The sequence below is a fragment of the Canis aureus genome, chromosome 13 (assembly GCF_053574225.1).
Source record: "Canis aureus isolate CA01 chromosome 13, VMU_Caureus_v.1.0, whole genome shotgun sequence".
In the NCBI taxonomy this organism is placed as follows: domain Eukaryota; kingdom Metazoa; phylum Chordata; class Mammalia; order Carnivora; family Canidae; genus Canis; species Canis aureus.
This window is the reverse complement of record NC_135623.1, coordinates 25,413,791-25,429,393: the sequence shown is the minus strand read 5'-3', so window position 1 is coordinate 25,429,393 and position 15,603 is coordinate 25,413,791. Positions and strand designations below refer to the sequence as shown.

Here is a 15,603-nt window from a genome sequence, read left to right as displayed (position 1 = left end):
AATGATATTACCTCATCAATAAAATGAGGAAAGTGATAGTACTCACCTCCTATAGTTCATTCATTCTACAAATACTTTTTGAACATTATCTGTGTGCTAGAAAACTCATCCATCACCCAGAATAAAAAGGTTAACAACACCACAAGGTCATTGCCTTAATGGAATTTATAGTTTTGAATAGAAATGTTGTCTCCTGGGGCACCTGGGTGGCTCAGTTGGTTAAGTACCAGACTCTTGATTTTGGCTCAGGTCATGATCTCAGGGTCCTGAGATTGAGCCCTGAATGGGGCTCCACGGTGGGCATGGAGTCTGCTTAAGATTCTCTTTCCCTCTTCCTCTGCTGCTCCCTTCCCACCCACCCCCATCACCACCACTCTCTCTTTCTCTATCTCTCCCTCTCTCGAAAAAATGTTATCTCCTGATGACCATCTCATTCCATTTTACTTTAAATTTAGTAGTGAATTTAGATTTGCTGAATTATTTAGACTCTGGTCATTGATAACAAAATGCTTAGAATGAATGAATATGAATGTACTAATTTATTATGCAATCGGTTGGGGGAATAATGTATAGAAACTTAAAGTAAAAAGGATAGAAAGTAAGATTGTGGGTAAATGTTATCGGTAGAGGAGTAAATAAAATATAAGGGATTTGTAGGAGCTATTTAAATGAATGCAGTTTCTATTTAATATACAGAGAAACCATAAGGGAAGCATTCAATAGATTTGAGATCTATGCTATCATAACAAAAATGAAAAGCAAATATTCTTTTGACCTTGACAGACTGAGATTAAGAGAGAATTGCAGCAGTCAAGTTCACACAGAGTCCAAAAGTAAATATTTTGATTTTAAGCAGTGCATTTGGAAATCAAAGAATAGAAATATGTATTTGAAGAAGGAAAAAATCATAAAAAGCAAGCTTTTCATGAAATCAGCTGCTTGATAAATTGGAAAAATTAAAGAACATTAATGATTCTTTAAAAGTTCGTATAGCTCTGTGAGCTCTATTACATTTCTAATTCAAAAACTTCTCTCTTCTCTGTTCCTTTCCTGAACCTGGTCTCCAGGAGAAAATTGATATAAACCTGATCTCTGAACCATTCAGACATTGTATCATGTTATTAAGTATATAGTTCCAAAAAGAGTTCCAGTGTCAATTATATTGTAAAGTAGTTTTGAGTGAGTCAAAGAAATTACTATTTAAACATACTCCAAAGTGAATTCTGTTGCAAATTCAAACTAATTTTGAGTAAATTTGTTTTATTATAAGCAAGATTTAGAGTAGTAAACCACTAAATTCTTTTGAACATTAGTTGGAGAATTTATGAATAAATTATAAATACTGTGTCTGAAGAGACTTTCTTTCCTAGAGGCACTGTGCCTCTCTTGCTTCTGTGGAACTGTTCTGATGGGGAAAGGGCCCCGTAATTTCAAACGCTGAGAGGACATCAGGGCTTCTCCTCCTGCTGCCTTGCACAACAGGCAGCTCTCACTAATGAGACTGCCTCTTGAGAAGGAAAAGGCTGCAGCCTTCTAGATATCAATGACAAACTCTGGTTAGGACCCTATTAATGCTCCAGGCTGCCTAAAAACATCACCACTCCAAAAAAGTTGCAACACTGAATTATAAATGTTTTTTAGCTGATAAAGTATGGAGATGGTAATATGATCACCGGACAGTTACTGTCCTAGGATCATTTGTGTGTTATTAGATATGTACACAGTGCAAAACTGAGAGAGACAAGGTCAAAATATTTTGACACTTTGAAAGTCTAGGGAATACTTGGTTATGTGTTTTGGGGGAATTTAAATAGATATTGGCGTATAATGACAGTGGTCTGTAAATAACTTTTACTACTAGGGGAACAAGGTGGTAAGTTTGTGCTATCTTCTAAAATAATGTATGAAAGATTATAAAATGAGCCATATCCTGCTGGGGCAGAAGAAAGATTTTGAAGCACATTGAGAACCTCCACAAAGAGTTTTATAACTAGCAGAGATGATGTAGAGAGAGCCTCTAGTGAAGATTAATTTCAAGATGTTCTGGAGATTTTCGAAGTGATTGGATGCTGATAAATGTGCAAGAGAAAATTGTCAGTTCAAGTGTCATCTCAGCTACCTTTGACTAAATTACATGAGGAGCTGTGTACAAATTAGACATAAATACATATTTTGTAGCCATGTGGCCTACCTCCAAACCCTGATGAATAAATAGGAATACTTAAAGTAAATGTCATTTGAGGGGAAAATAAAAGAGGTTTTTTTTGTACTGGAAACAAATAAAGACATTGACCAAAATAATTCACACTCAGTAAAAATACATTCTTTATAGATGCTATTAATCTCTCAATTTCAATGATAGGTCTTCAAATTGTGTTATAAAATGCAGTGAGCCATTCATTTCAGAGAGACTCAATGGACAAGTAATTTTGAATGAACTATGACATAATAAAAGTACAGGAAGTCTTTGCCCTTGGCCTGATATTTAAAAGCATTAGCTATGGAATGAGGAAAGTTTCATAAGGGAAACTGGGACTGTATTGTTTTTGGAAATGTTTGAATAAGTCCTAAAAATGTACCAACTTTTTTTAAGATTTATTAATTTATTGGAGAGAAAGAGAGTGAGTGGGGAGAGGGACAGAGGGAGAGAGAGAATCCTCAAGAAGACTCCCTGCTGAGTGTGGAGCCCCACGCAGGGCTCAATCCCAGACCCCAAGATCATGACCTGAGCCAAAATCAAGATCAGCCACTCAACCGACTGAACCACCCAAGCACCCTAAAATGTACCAACCCTTAACCCTTTACCCAATGTTCAAAGAACTTTACAAGATGGTCCAAGCCTACTTCTCCATTTCTGTTTGCCTGCATATGCCTTGCATCCTGAATGTGTCCCATTCTGTAAACAAGAGAAATTGTGTATTGTCTGTTGTACATACGCCACAATTCTCACCTCCATGTATGTGTTTATATGCAGTCCATTGCCTATCTCTGCATACCCAACCTACTTATGATCCAGTTCAAATACCCACCCCAATCAGGAGTTCCATGTGGATCATGTCCAGCTACTCTTAGTGGCTTAGCATTATCTACTTGTCTTACAGTTATTTGTGAATACACCATACCTACCTGCACTAGACTTCTTGAGGATAGAGTCTTTCTATGATTGATCTTTCCAGGCTTTATGGCAATTATAACAATAGTAATTGCATAAAGGAGACTGATCATAAATATGTATTAAATAAATACTTGAATTAACAATTAGAAGGTTTGTTATGAAAAATATTTGGAAGAAAATGCAAATTTTCATTTGTCCCTTACTGAATTAACTATTTGTTGCTATATAGCAAATTACCACAAAATTTAGCAGCTTAAGAAACACTCAGTTATTGTCTCACAGTTTCTGTGAGTCAGAAATCTTGGCACGGCTTCATTGGGTCCTCTGAGTGAGAGTGCCTCACAAGATCAAAACTAAGGTGTCAGTGAGGTCTGAGACCTTATCTGAAGGCTTGACCAGGGGATGCCATTGAACTGAGAGCCTCAGCTCTTTGCTATTTGTTGGCTAAAGACTTGCCACATGGGCTTCTCTAACATGAAAGCTTGTTTCATCAAGGCATACAAGCTGAGAAGGCAATAGAATCTGCAACCAAGACAGAAGTCACAGTCTCATGTAACCTAATCATGGAAGTGACATATCACTCACCTTTGCCATGTTCTATTGGGCAGAAGTAAGTCATTGGTCCTATCACATTCAAGTGGAGAGGATGACACAATGTCATAAATACCAGGGGGTGAGGACCACTGGGGCCATCTTGGAAACTGCCTACCACATTCACTGAAAGGTTTTGTGTACACCATGCACTTCACAATTCTTTTTTTTATACGATAGCCTTGCCTTATATCAGGCTTCTGAGTTTACACAGCTTGTCAATTCTTTGAGGTCCAGATCAAATTCTACCTTCTTATTAAAGTCTGTTTTGAGTCAACGTATTGAGGTTATCCTCCTTTCATTCATAACCCATAATACCTTGTATGCTCACATTTTATTTTGAATTCACCATGATAAATATGGTCAGTTCACCTTTACCTGTCATAATTGTTTTCCTATAGACAAAGGGAAAAACATTCAACATCAAGATTATTTGATTGAGGCTTATTCTCTAAAGGCTATGTCTCTTGGAAATAGTACTATAGCTTGAGTGAAAAGATAGTAGTTAATGGGAAATTAGTTTCAGAGAAACTACTAGAGTTGAAAAAAACATTGTCATTTATCTTATAAAATTTAGAATTAAAAGAAATAACCCAGAAGTGACACCTAATATGGTGCCTGACATACAGGTGGAGTTTAGTCAATGGTTCAGTCAATGGTTCAGTTCAGTCAGTGGTTGATGCCTTCCTTTTTACTTTTTTACTTTTGTTTTCTCTCATTCCCAACATTACTCCCAACCCACCCACCCACCTACAGTTTGAAAATGCTACTTGAATTATAATACAATATGTCAAATCATTTATTTTAATCATTCATTAATTTTTCAGTTATTGGGAATCTTCCAATACCAGGCATTATTCTAGGTATTAGAAATACACCAGTGAGCAAATTGAAAAGAATATCTTTTCTTTTAGTGAAGATTACATTTAAATAAAGGGAAACAGATAATAACAAATTGAAGCAATCAGTACTATGAAGAAAAATAAAGTGGGGACGTGGGTACTCTTTTATACAGAATGATAAAGTGACATTTCAATATAAACCTGAAGGAAGTGAGGGATTAAACCAGGTGAGTATCTGCTGTTGAAGAGTTCCAGGAGGATGTAAGAACAAATACAAAAACCTTGTGGTGGGAGCATGACTATTGTTGAAGGAACAGCAAGGAAGTCAGTGGAGCTAGAATAGAATAAACCATGGGGAAATGATAAGAAATAGGTTAGGTGAGTAGCTTGGGGATAGAGTTAGGTGGTAGAGCAGATCATATGTAACCTTGTAGCTCATAGTCAAGACAAAGGCTTTAGTTTTAGTAAGAGAGGGACCTTTTGGAGTTCTCAGGAGAATCATATGGTCTGACAAATATTTCTAAAGGATCCCTCTAGTTGTTATATAAGGAGTAGAATTTAGGAGCTAGAGATGGAAGGAAAGAGACCAGTGAAAAGGCTACTGCAACACCTCCAAGGAAAGATGATGGAAATTTAAAATAGAAACAATAAGATTTGCTGATTAATTGGATACAGGCTGTGAGAAAAAAAGAACTGTGGGCCTCTGCGTGGCTCAGTTGGTTAAGCATCTCCCTTTGGCTCAGGTCATGATCCCAGGGTTCTGGAATCGAGTCCTGCATTGGGCTCCCTGCTCAGTGAGGAGTCTGCTTCTCCCTCTACCCTTCCTCCCTGCTCGTGATCTCTCTCTCTCAAATAAATAAAAACTTTATAAAGAAAAAAGGAGTAATAAAAGCTGCCTGCTAGATTTTGGCCCTAGATGACTGGAGAATGGCGTTATTATTACCTGAGATGGGGAAGACTTCGAGAGGAGCTGGTTCAGCAGCGGGGAGAATCAATAGCTTAGTTTTGGACATGCTACAGTTGAGATGCCTTTTGGACATTTAAATTGAGATTTCAGGTGGGAAGTTGGCCTTACGGAGTTCAGGAGAGAGCTCGGGTTCTGCAGCTTTGGGAGTCCTCAGCATGTGGATGGCATCTAGGAAATCAACCAGGGACTAAATGTGGACAGAGAAGAGAGGAGTCCTGGGGTCAAGTCCTACAGCTCCCCAGCGATGAGAAAGCCTCCTTCAATTGGAATGGTACATCCTATTTCAGCAATTCCTGGCAGAGCCTCAAACTTTTGGTTCTCCAGAGGAGGAGGGCTCCCTGCCTACTCAGTCAGCTGATGGGAGGCGTTTTCTCCTGGGAGGATATAAACAAAGTAGGGTGAGAAACAGCCTGAGGTAAAACCTCAGCAGAGAGGATCCATAAAGGGGAATTATGTGGCTTGCTGGAGATTTTTGTAAAGATCAGCCTCAGGGGCTGAGAACCTCTAGAGGGTAACTGAAATGGTAAATGGAAATGAACGCCCATCAGCCTACATGTTTTGCAGGATGTAAAAAAAGAAGTATTACTGTTAGTCTTTGTGAGAACAAAAATTATAGACAATAAAAAGATTTAAAAGCAACAGTAAAACTTAGAATAAAAAAATAAGAATAGTTAAATAAAAATCAAATGATATAGGAAACTAGGTTAAATAATTGACCCCTTCTCTGTGGCCCCCTGCCCCACAAAAAAGGGAAAACCTGAGATAAAAGAAATTGGAAGGCAGCAAGCAAGCCATGAGCTAAGAGCAATTAAGATAAAATACAATTTAAAACTCAAGGTCAGACATCTTGGTGAAATTTGGGAATTCTAGTGACAAAGAAAAAATCCTAAAGGCTTCCAGAAAGAGAGAAATAACATACAGAGGAATGAGAATCAGATTGACCGCAGATTTATCATTGGACACTCTAGATGCTAGAATGCTAGAAATCAGTGGAGCAATATAAAACAAATTCTGCAGGCAAAAGGCTTTATACCTAGAATCCTATACCCAGCCAAACTGGCATTTGATTTTGAAGGTAAAATGAAGACATTTTTTGATACTGAAGAGTTCACAAAGTTTGTTTCTTGCACACCCTCTTTGAAAGAATTACTGGAGGATATACTTTAGCCATCTAGGATGAGTATAATAAACCTGTACACACAGTACATATATATATATTACCTTCTTCTCACAGCAAAAGCCAAAAAGGAAAACAAAAATAAAATGCCACAATCCTACCCAGGAGGATGGATCGTGAACAGTATACTTTGGGGAGAAGGGGAAAGGAACTTTACAGATGCTTCTTAGATGTTGGTGAAGTTAAAGGGTGTATTAAAATTAGTGTTAATCATTTTAGCTTCTGTAGGAGTAGGCTTTCCAAACTACTGGGGAGAAGGAGAGAATCCATGTAAACAGACAGGAAGAGGTGGGGTGAAAGCAATAGAAAAGCACAGGAAAAAAAGATAACAGTATAAGTAGGAAAAGATGCAAAACTTGAACTTTTATTGCAAGAAGGTATTGAACTTTATATCCTTTATCATGATGTGAATCTTCAATCTGTATATTAAACCTTTTTCCTTTGGAAAAAAAAACTCAAGGTCAGAAAGAATAAAATAACCCAAACAAGCTGAAGTGTTAAAAAAGGAAGAAGAAGAAGAGGAAGAAGAAGAAGAGGAAGAAGAAGAAGAAGAGGAAGAAGAAGAAGAAGAAGAAGAAGAAGAAGAAGAAGAAGAAGAAGAAGAAGAAGAAGAAGAAGAAGAAAGAAGAAGAAGAAGAAGAAGAAGAAAGAAGAAGAAAGAGAAGAAGAAGAAGAAGAAGAAGAAGAAGAAGAAGAAGAAGAAGAAGAAGAAGAAGAAGAAAGAAGAAGAAGAAGAAGAAGAAGAAGAAGAAGAAGAAGAAGAAGAAAGAAGAAGAAGAAGAAGAAGAAGAAGGAGGAGAAGGAGAAAGAGAAGAAGAAGAAGAAGAAGAAGAAGAAGAAGAAGAAGAAGAAGAAGAAGAAGAAGGTAAACAGTGATTTCAAAGCCCAAGAGGTTAGCTAATCAACACCAGTTGAATTAACTAAAGAGTAGTACATGGTCCAAAGACCAACCTGAAAGAGTCCCTTAAACTAAAGTCAAAACATCCTGCAATATGGGCAGGGTTTCTATGGGCAGAGCAGGGGCCTTAACTTTTCTCTCCATACCCCTTCTCTCTAATTCCTGGCATCTTCTCTCTTGGGTTCTATAGCCCATCCTCTCCTCACTCTATCACAGGAATGTGTTTCTCAGTTGTGACTATACCCTTTGGCTATAGCTGATGGAGTAGAGATGAGCACCAGATCCAACCTAGATCAATCAGTTTCTTTCTTAGAAATCTGGATTTGTGACCAAGAGGCAGTTAAGGCTGGCTTCTTTAATGATGATGATGATGATAATCATTTATTATATAAATAATAATCATTTATTATATTATAATAATAAAGGTAATAAATATTTCTTGAAGATTTATATGATAGTGGTCTTTATGTTTTCTCAGTTAAATTTCTTAACTTAATGAAATAAGTACTACTATCCATGCAACTGATATCAGAGAGGTTAAATGACTTGTCCAATGTCACAGAGGCTAAATGGCAGAGTTAGGATTTAGACTCACCGCAGTCTGACTCTGGAGCCCATGTTCTTAGCTTCTATGTGTATGCTCTATTTTGAACAGAGAAGAGAGAAACTTGGAAACTGTGGAATGGCCATCTTTTGCCCACATGAGCAGAGAGCGAAGAATAAATTGGCACTAACACGCAAAAAGGAACCAGCATGAGAAAGGAAGATTCATGAGCCTCTGAGTCTAGGCTCTGTTCTACTACTACCTGCTGCACCATTAATAAATTTTTCCTGTTTTAGGTTAATTAATTCTATTGAATTTCTGGAACTTTGCAACCAAGAATTCTAATATGGTACCATTCCTTGGTGTGGACAAGGAAGGACCTCAAAGCTCCAAGCTTCCCTTGTTTGCCATGCCTCTCCTGCTTGCTAGAAAAGGTGGCCTCTCCTATTTGGCTCCCAGTCCTCTTTCTCTGTCACTCTTCCCAAACTGTGGGTCTTCTGAGTACAAAAACAATTAATAGGCATCGTGTGTGTGTGTGCGCGCGCGCACACATGCACACATACTCTTAAAAGCACCTCAGATGTTTTGCAAATGCTGGGTCTTAATAAAATGCTTGTTTAGGTAAATTGTTATGATAATGCTTATATATTCCCTTATACAAATGTGGTTTCTTCCTAAGTGTGTATTTGGGAGTGATTAAAAATCTATCCTCCCAAAATCAAAAGGTCATATAAGATTCCATTTCTATGAAATCTCCAGAATAGGTAAGTCTTTAGAGATAGAAAATAGATTGGGAGTTGGCAAGACTGCAGAAAGGGGGAAATGGTGAATGTACTAAATTCTTGGAATTGTTCACTTTATAATGGTTAATTTTATGTAATGTGAATTTCAATTCAATTATTTATAAAATTAACAATAAAAATTTCTAAATTCTAGGGGGAGAAGGCTATCTTCCTTCAGATGGTAATCATTTAAGGCTAAAGTCATTGTGTTGAGGACTCTAGGTCAGTTCTGGGCATGGAAGCAGGAGGCTTCCTGACCACTGGCACATATTTCAATGCTTTCTTCATCTGAAATATAAGTCAGGACTTTCACTGAGAGGGCATGGCATGACAAGATTTACTTTGTTCCATTCGCACAAGATCATCTATGTGAAATATCACCAAAGACTTGAAAAGAATGAAAGTGTCTTCTATTTTTTATAACTGTAACTTATATGATGTCTTGAGAAGTTCTTTAGGGTCACGACTTTGTAATATCTCTATTTCAAGAAGTTCATCTCTTAATCACTGAGTGTGAGAAGAAAAGGAATTTTTGCCACCGCTGTAAATAATCTGAGGTATAAAGTGGGAGGTAGGTTGACCTCAAGAGGAGGTCAGACAGTGTCCTCAGAACTTGAAAACAGCAATCCTCTTCCTACTGGTCCTTCTAGAATGTAGACAGTCTGAAAGCTGTCTGGAACTTTAGCAGTGGTGAAGAAGAGTGCCTCTCTCATCAAAGGCTAAGAAGCCAATGTAGGGAACTATGTAATGTCCTCTTACACGTAAAACAAAGAGACATTACCAGAATACCCTATTCGTGGATGCCTGTCTCTTAGAGGTCAACTTTTCACCCATTGAATTAGAAAACAAATCAGTTACTGCTTTTTGAACCTGGCAGAGGATAAGGACCATCCTTGATTTTTGGACCAAAATTCTACTAAAGTTTTTCCTTTGTTCATATTCTTAGACATTCTTATTTACAAAGTTCAGGTGGTTTCTAATTCTTGGCTAAGTTCGTATTTATCAAACAAAATAATCAAGATGAATCATAGACTTTCAGACCTTGAAAGCATGCAACTTCCTCCTTTTCGGGGAAGGATCCAGAACAGAGATTCAGAGACACTGACAGGCTTTTGCTGGGGCAGAAGAGAAACAGTGGCCACAAGCATCTACTGCCTGTTGCTGCAGTGTCCCCATTAGGCCACAGAGCCCAGTGCTCTGGGTCTCTTAGGGTTAGATATTTTTTTGCCTAGTTTAACCGGAAGAAAATGAAGATATTTAAAGGGACCTCTTTACTCCTTAAAAAAAGCACTATTGGGCAGCCCAGGTGGCTCATTGGTTTAGCACCGCCTTCAGCCCAGGGCAAGATCCTGGAGACCTGGGATCGAGTCCCACGTCAGGCTCCCTGCATGGAGCCTGCTTCTCCCTCTGCCTGTGTCTCTGCCTCTCTCTCTCTCTCTCTCTCTCTCATGAATAAATAAATTAAATCTTTAAAAAAAAAAAGCACTATTTTGCATTACTACAATTCAACAATAAATCCATTGGATCATAGACCCATGGAACTTTCAAATCTTTTACAGAGTTCTCCCCGCCCAGCCCTTTCTCTAACACATCACTTCTTGAATGCCATTTATTCTAGAGGTGGTTTGGCCTCTGCCTCGACATTTGGAATGACATGACTCCTTCATGACTATGTCATGAATCAGCACATTTCATTTGTGTGTATCTGAGTTTGTATGTTCTTCTCAGATAAATATGGAATGGGGATCACAGCATATACGCATACCTTAGTCTCCTTTTTACGATTTACGTACCAAACATATATTTTATATTGACACAAAGTCTTCATTGTGGTTATTACGAATGGCTTTGTATATAATTTTTAGGATCAATATGTACATAACCATGCCTTAGTTTTTTACTTTTATAAGTAGAATTCAATCCTATTTTGGTTTGGACAGTTTGGTTATTAGATTATGAAGCATTCAAGATTTAACTTTCACTCCTTGGCTCTAACTGTATCTTCTAGAACAGCATTGATTAAATTTAATCCATCTTCCATGAGACAGTTCTTTTCAGTGTTTTGAAAAAAGCTATCATGTTCCTCTTAAAATTTGTCTTTTCCAAGGTAAACATCCTCAGCAATTTCCATTGTTCCTCACAAGTTGTGGTTTCCAGACCCTTCACAAGACTGTTTGTTCTCCTCTGGATGAGCTCCAATTTGTCAATGTCCTTTGTAAAGTATGATGCCGGAATTAATTACTGCAATAACAATAACCATAACAATAATAACTGCCATTTATTAAGTGTGCACAATGTTCCAGGAACTGGGCTAGAGGCTTAGCTCATTTATTCCTCACAAAACTCTCTAATGTATGTGTTATCATCCTTACTGTTTTAGATGAGGAAATCAATTCTGATATGTTAACTGATTTGTCCAAGGTCACACAGATGGGAAGTACAAAGCTAGGATTAAAATATGCTCTGTGAAGTGCCCCCCTCAGTGCCCGTCACCCAGTCACCCCAAACCCCCGCCCACTTGATGGGATGAGCACTGGGTGTTATGCTATATGTTGGCAAATTGAACTCCAATAAAATATTTAACAAGAAAAAAATAAAATAAAATAAAATAAAATAATAAAATAAAATAAAATATGCTCTGTGTTTTGAACCACTTTGTAGTTCTCCAGAATTTTCTGGCAGTGCAAAATTTAGGACCTGGATATTAAACTTTTGTGAGAACACTTTAAGACTCGATATCTTGTTTGGTGATTTCATATTTATAGAAAATATAACAGAACTCAGCTCTTCCAGGACAGGCTTAAAAACACCAATTTATTCATTTGTCCAACATTTGTCAAGCGTCTACATCCCCGCCAGGCCCTATTTTAGAAGATGACAGTACAGAGATAAGCAAGATAAACAAGGGTCTTTCTGTTATAGGGTTAATATCGTGTTCATGGAGGCAAACATTCTTCAAGTAAATAAGTGAACGTAGTAGCTTCAGATAGTGGTAAGTGGTTTAAAGAAAATAAGACAAAGTATTGTGCTAGACAGTGACTATCTTGGGGTCCAGGGGAGAGAGAACATGAGATTTGGTATCAGAGGAGGTCTCTTAGTGATATCTGGCTGTAGGCTTGAATGATGAGAAGGAATCAGCCATATGAAGATCTGAGGATCTGAGAAAAGAACATTCAAGCCTCAAGGAAATAAGAACAAAGGTCCTGTGGCTGGGATAAGCTTAGTCAGTTCCCGAAAAATAAAAAGGTCTCTGTGGCTAAAAGCAGAGTGAGGGATGGAAGAGTGGAGATGGCTACCTTCAAAAATACAGGCAGAGATGGATCCCATAAGGGCCCATAGCTTATATAAAAAGTTTGGATTTTTTTTCTAAGCATCATGGGAAACCTATGCTGGGTTTTATGCAAAGAAGTACATTGATCTAATTAATATCCTACAAAGATAACATCACTGGAACACCTGGGTGGTTCAGGTAGTGATCCTGGGGTCCCAGGATTGAGTCCCGCATTGAGCTCCTCTGCCTGTGTCTCTGCCTCTCTGTGTCTCTCATGAATAAATAAATGAAATCTTTAAGAAAAAAAAAAGATAAGATCACCGCTATGTACAGAATGGGTTATAAGGGGTAAGACTGAAAGCAGGGAGACGCATCAGGAGGCAGGCTATTACAATGGTCCTGGTAAGACATGATGGTGGGTCCAGTCAGCGGGTAGCTGATCCAAGCGTGACTCCGACCGGTGGAAAGCAATGGACAAATTCAGAAAAAAATGGAGCAAGTGTGAACAAAAATTCCTGGTAAGATGAGTAGAATGTGGTGAGAGAGAAATTGGCTTAACTTGTAGATTTGGGGGCCTTTAGGGGCGCCATGCCTACCTGTGTGAGGTCCAGCCCATACAGGTGTATAGAGGTGTACAGGTAAACCTCTCCATACTTTCTTCAGTCCATTTACATGGATTACCTGAACTATTTCTCACGTGAGTTCTCAGACACAGTCGGTATTGCCCCAAGCTGCGCATGACAAGGAAGCTACCTTGGAGAGGCTAAATACCTTGCACCAGGCCGCGTAGGAGTGAGTGGGAAAGCGGAGACAGGGACCCAGGGGTGCCGGCCAAGCAGGGCCCCTTCTCCTACGCGATGCAACTTCCCCAGGAGGGGAGACAGCTGAGAGAATCCCACAGCGGAACGAGTCCTATGGTCAAGGCCTGATGTTGCCAGGCCTCCCTCTGCTTCCTTGAAGCCTATCTCCATGTTTAGGACTTTAAGTCTAGGACATGGAGACACATTGGGTGGAGGCAGAAGTAAATGCCCTGATTAAGCCGGTGGCGAAAATGAGTTCTGAAAAAAGATGAAAAGACTGCAGCTTAGCTCAGTGATGACTAAAGGAGGCATCAGCCTAAAGTATTTCAGGGGTGGAAACAGCAGGAAGAGATGATTCTTTATTTTATTCTTTTTCAAAAAGTAGAGAAGAACTGCATGAAGAGACAGGCAAAGGAGAGAGTTCCTGAATATGCTCATAACTATGACATTTGTGTCTTAGCCTGCTTTTGTGTCCTAATATTCTCACCAAAGGAATGAGCTATGATTGAGGTAGTATCTCTCCAGAAAGGCATCAGAATTGACAGAAAACAGTCTTTTGTCCTTTTATTCATTCAATCGATGGATATCTATTGGCCCTCTACTTTGTTAAGAAGAGAATTTTTCTTTTTTGCCAAATTGTAGGTGGCCATTTTGAGTATTTTTATTTTACAATGAGCTCTTCTTTTTTAAATGAGAGACCTATTATCATGGCAGTTCCTCCAGAATGATTGTCTATCTGCGATCAGAATTACTCATACGCTGCAACGTATTCGCTATTGTAGTGTTCCAGAGTCTTCCAGGAGTCTAGAGAGAAAGGGCAACACAGTGCCATGGACTCTTATGGCCTGAATAATGCTGCGCTCCAATGAATGAGGAGGCTTGAGTTGCGAACGCAGGCTAGTGATTTCCTTGCATTTGCCACAAGGTATGTGTGTCTGCACATTTGTTAGTGAAATGAGAGAACAGGGCTGCTTGATACCACAGGGACGACTGTCCAATACATGATGTGCATGATTTTCCCAAACACGGTATGAAAATTATATGTAGCAGGCCGCAAAGTCGGGAGCCTCCGTTTAGTTGCTGTATCCGGGCTGCGGGCCAAGGCTAAAGCCACTGAGGGAAAGTCTTCTTAAAAAGCACACCTGTCCTTTTCAGATGATTTTGAAGTATCATATTCTTTTTCTGTTGCTTTTGGCTCTCTGCCCTGGCTTCCCTAGCATGGCTGGGAGGCCACCCTGCAGCCCGAAGTTTAAAGAGAAACCCAGGTGGATGTGTCCCCTTAGTGGGCCCAAATACACCCCAAATGACACTTCTTTTTCTCGTGTTGCTTAGGAAAGTTACACCTGCCAAATGGGACTGAGTCCAGTAAGGAAGGACATAACATTTTGCCTGAATATGTAAAAAAATGACTGGAGTGTGGTCTCTATCCCCAGCTCTGGGCAGTCTATGGGTAAATGAGCATTTGTTTTCTCTGCACCATTTTTGAGTTGAAAATGAGAGATCCACTCATGGAAAGAATGGTGCTATCTTCTTTTGTCTAGTTCTGTATGCTTTGGTGATTACTGAGTTTGTCTTTTTTTTCTTTTTAAATTTTATTTATTCCAGAGAGACACAGAGAGAGAGGCAGAGACACAGGCAGAGGGAGAAGCAGGCTCCCTGTGGGGAGCCCAACGTGGGACTCGATCCTGGGACCCCAGTGTCATGGCCTGAGCCAAAGGCAGATGCCCAACAGCTGAGTTACCCAGGCATCCCCTGAATCTGTCCTAATGGGAATCTTAATTGTTTCCTTTGTTCAGGCGAATTATTACAATATATTTTTAATTGAATTGGGATTGATTTAAATGTTATCCTTGATTTGTAACTTGATTCGCAGCCAATATATACAATTACAGGAATTTTCTATGGAAGAAAATTCTTTTAGGTTCGTACTGTCATCTAGAAGCATAGGTTGATTCCCAAATGTTTCAACTGGTTTGCTTTCAACTAGTAATAAGTATAATGTGTTCAGTATCTACCCTGTACCAGACACAGTGCTGTGTGGTTTCTACAGCTTATTTCCAATTCATGCAATATGCCCAAGTGCAAGTATCAATAGCCCTTTTTTACAGCAAAGGTGGAAATAAGTGACAGAGGGACTAAGTAACTTGCTAGGAGTCACAGAGCTGGTTAGTGACTGAACTTGGATTCACATTCATTTGTGCCCTGCCTCCTGGAAAAGGCCTTTGGGTGACAGGTTTTCTTGCATTCTTATTAGAAAGAAGGAGGTTATAAAGTAAACAGATAAACAGTAGTGTTCCCCCCACTTTTGTAAGAAAAGGATTTTGTAGATTATAGATGTTTCTAATGTTTTCCTGGATGTGCAAAGCAGCACAGGGGCAGTTGGTTTCTGGAGTCCCCGTGATTCTGGAGACTCTGGTTCTGGTTTGGTTCATCCTGCTCTGAATGGCCTTGACCTTGGGACCCCCAGGTCCCAGACATCAATGACTATTCTGTGGAACACACCTATGAATTTTTGTCATATTCCCATGTTCCTGGAGGAAGAACATGTGGATCCGATTCTAATGTAAGCTTGTGTGAGAATTTCCAGACTGCTGGAAGAGGAGGCCAGAGCCAGCA

The 15,603-nt window shown here is 39.1% G+C and overlaps 1 long non-coding RNA gene across 5 annotated transcripts in view; it reads left to right on the top strand.

Annotated features, from left to right (window-relative positions):
* Positions 1–14,873, top strand: part of LOC144282202 (uncharacterized) — a 257,847-nt gene extending 242,974 nt beyond the window's left edge. For 4 of the 5 annotated variants that reach the window (XR_013350537.1, XR_013350536.1, XR_013350540.1 and 1 more), the window contains one exon: positions 8,246–11,424. This is a non-coding gene — a long non-coding RNA (uncharacterized LOC144282202). Of the gene's footprint in view, positions 1–8,245; positions 11,425–14,592 lie in introns of those variants that run through there. The other variant, XR_013350539.1, reaches the window with a different exon arrangement.
* The last annotated feature ends 730 nt before the right edge of the window (positions 14,874–15,603 follow it).